General features: G+C 46.1%; 1 protein-coding gene across 1 annotated transcript in view; it reads left to right on the top strand.

Moving 5' to 3' along the window:
• The window catches only part of LOC142045781 (C-type lectin domain family 10 member A-like), a 182862-nt gene that overhangs the window by 31615 nt on the left and 147821 nt on the right, over window positions 1–3426 (top strand). The window lies entirely within an intron of this gene.

The following is a 3426-nucleotide window of genomic DNA, read 5'->3' on the forward strand; positions in this document are numbered from 1 at the left end:
CACACAGAACTGCTCAGCCTCATCAAACGACTTTTTTTCTTGTGAAAAGTAATAGAGGTTCCCACCGTAAAACCTCCAGCCCCTGGAGAGCTTTGTCAGCACGTCACCTAGGAGCAGAGACTGTGGTGAGAAGCCTGGGCTAAAGTCACAGGGACACACACAGGGAGCCCAGAGGTTCTAGTGCTGCATTTCCCCTGCCCTTCAGCTGCCCTAAGCCCAGGGAACTCCTGAATCCTGATTCTCCAGCATCACATCCAGCATAAGTAACTTTTGTAGCCATGTGATGGATCCCAAAGAGCGCTGCAGAAAGCAGACACCACGGGGTCACTCCCCCAGCACTGAAATGCAGCTGCATCTGGGCTGGAGCATGGGTGCTGGTCCCAATGCAGAGCAGCACGGCTGTAATGGGAAAGGGGAGACTCACTGTTCAGCTGAGCTGGGAGGGAAAATTCAGGATGGGGCATGTAGCTGCCCAAGGTAGAAGATCTCCTGGTTTTGCATCAACAATTTTCATTTATCATAAGTGGTGTAGGTCTTGGGTCTTTTGTACTTTGGCACCTCCCTCAACACTAGCGGCGCTAACTAATGGCTGAGGCCCAGATCAGACAGGGAGTAGGTACAGCAGGCTGAGACTTTCAGGGAGACGAGAATCTGACAGTCTTGTGTCTCCAAGCAGCTGCCGTTCACCTTGGGGAGACCAAATCCAGAGCACACTGAGCACACTTCTGTCTACACATAGAGCCTGGCTCAAATGCAGCTCTAGTCTTCTTCCTTTAATGTGCAGGGGAGACACAGTCTTCGGGCTTTGCCCTGTGATTCGCCCCTTGGCTGCCTTGCAGGGAGAAGCCCAGCATCCTGGGGATGGGTTATCACACAGGGATGCTGTAGAAAGGCCCTTCTGAGCACACTGCTGCTGTCAGCCCCACTTTACTCCTGCAAAGGATCATTTTCCCCTCATTTCACTGCCTCATTGTATTCATATTTCATAAGTTGTTTCAGGTTCCTTTAGCCATTTAAAAATACTCCTTTGGGCCTGGACTTCACAAGCCCTAAACTTCCCTCTCAAGAAATGCTTAGGGAGGGGGGAAATCCTGCTCCCAGATCTCTCTCACAGGATGCCTGTCTGGTACGAGAGTCACTCCTGATTTAGGGAGGGTCGCTTTTCGGATTCTCACTCTAAATGTTGATTCAAGTAGGCTGCAGGTTCTCAAAGGCCTTCCACAGGCTAAAAATCCCAGGAAGAGATGATGCTATTTGTGCAGAGGTGGTCAAAAAAGCAAACAGGATGTTAGGAATAATTAAACAAGGTATAAAGAATGAGACAGAGAATATATTATTACGCTGATATAAATCAACGATACGCCCACATCTCGAATACTGCGTACAGATGTGGTCTCCTCGTCTCAAAAAAGATATACTGGCACTAGAAAAGGCTCAGAAAAGGGCAACGAAAATGATTAGGAGTTTGGAGAGAGTCTCATATGAGGAGACATTAAAGAAGCTAGGACTTTTCAGCTTGTAAAAGAGGAGATTAAGGAGGGATATGATAGGCAGCAGGTTTAAAAGAAATACAAGGAAGTTCTTCTTCATGCAGCGCACAGTCAATTTGTGGAACTCCTTACCTGAGGAGGTTGTGAAGGCTAGGACTATAACAGGGTTTAAAAGAGAACTGGATAAATTCATGGAGGTTAAGTCCATTAATGGCTATTAGCCAGGCTGGGTAAGGAATGGTGTCCCTAGCCTCTGTTTGTCAGAGGCTGGAGATGGATGGCAGGAGAGAGATCACTTGATCATTGCTGTTAGATTCACTCCCTCTGGGGCACCTGGCATTGGCCACTATTGGAAGACAGATAGTGGGCTAGAGAGTGGGGCAGGGATAGCTCAGTGGTTTGAGCATTGGCCTGCTAAACCCAGGATTGCAAGCTCAATCCTTGAGGGAGCCACTGCGGCACACTCAGTACTTGGTCATACTAGTAAAAGCAGCAGGCTGGACTCAATGACCTTTTGGCGTCTATTCTAGAACATGGGATATCTCCTTTAATTTAATGGACCTTTGGTCTGACCCAGTATGGCCATTCTTATGTTATGTTCTTATTTTAGATTAAGTGTTGGTGAGTAGGGAGGACCTCCAGAAAAGAACTGGTTGTAGGAGACAACCTTGGTTCGCATGATCATAAGCTAATTCAGTTTCAAATAAATGGAATGATAAACAAAACTAGGTCTGCAAGCAGGGGCCTTGATTTTAAAATGGGAAACTTTAAAATATTAAGGCAATTAACTAGGGGAATGGACAGGGCTGAAGAACTCAAGGATCTGAAAGTGGAGGACACTGAGAATATCTTTTAGTCCAAGTTGCTGAAACTCTCTGAAGCCTGCATCCCAAACAAGGGGAAAAACATCCTAGGGAAGGGTTGTCCATCAGGCTGGATGAACAAGCATCTCACAGAGACGATTAGGAGACAGCAGAAATCCTACAAAGAATAGAAGATGGGATGGATCAGCAAGGAAAGCCACGTCTTGGAGATCAGAAAGTGCAGGGTAACTACAGACCTTTTAGTCTCAGCTCAATTGTATGTTAGGTCTTTTAACTAATTTGGAAGGAGAAAATAGTTAGTGGCACAGAGATTAATGGTAAATGGGATGAAATATAACATGATTTACAAAAGGTAGATCATGCCAGACCAGCCTTCTCTTTCTTTGAGAAGATAACTGATTTTTTAGACAAAGGAAATGAGGTAGATCTCATCTATCTGGATTTGAGGGTATTTGATACAGTTCCACATGGGAAATTATGAGTCAGCTTGGAGAAGATGGGGATTAATATTGCTGTTACTCCCTACGTTCATGACTTTGCACTTTGCATTACTGAATTTCATCCCATTTCTACTACTCCAGGTGTCAGAGTCGTCCAGCTCTGCTCGTATGATATTCCGGGCCTCTTCCATGCTGCCAATACCTCCCAACTCTGTGTCATCTGCAGATTTCATTAGCTCACTCCTCCTTTTTGTGCCAAGGTCGTTAATGAAAGTGTTAAATAAGATTTGTCCCAAGAGTGATCCCTGAGGAACTCCACTAGTAACCTCCCTCCAGCCTGACAGTTCACCTTTGAGCATGACCCCTTGTAGTCTCCCATTTAACTGGGTCCTTATCCACCTTTCAATGGGGTTGGGAAGGAATTTTCCCCCAAATCAGATTGGCAGAGACCCTCAGGTTTTTTGTCGTCTCCTGCAGCCTGGGGCATGGGTCACTTGCAGGTTTGAACTAGTGTAAATGGTGGATTCTCTGTAACTTGAAGTCTTTAGATCATGGTTTGAGGACGTCAGTAACTCAGCCAGAGGTTACAGGCTTACTACTGGACTGGGTGGGCGAGGTTCTGTGGCCTGCAGGAGGTCAGATTATGATCATGATGGGCCGTTCTGGCTGTAA

Source organism: Chelonoidis abingdonii, chromosome 5 (assembly GCF_003597395.2).
Source record: "Chelonoidis abingdonii isolate Lonesome George chromosome 5, CheloAbing_2.0, whole genome shotgun sequence".
In the NCBI taxonomy this organism is placed as follows: Eukaryota; Metazoa; Chordata; order Testudines; family Testudinidae; genus Chelonoidis; species Chelonoidis abingdonii.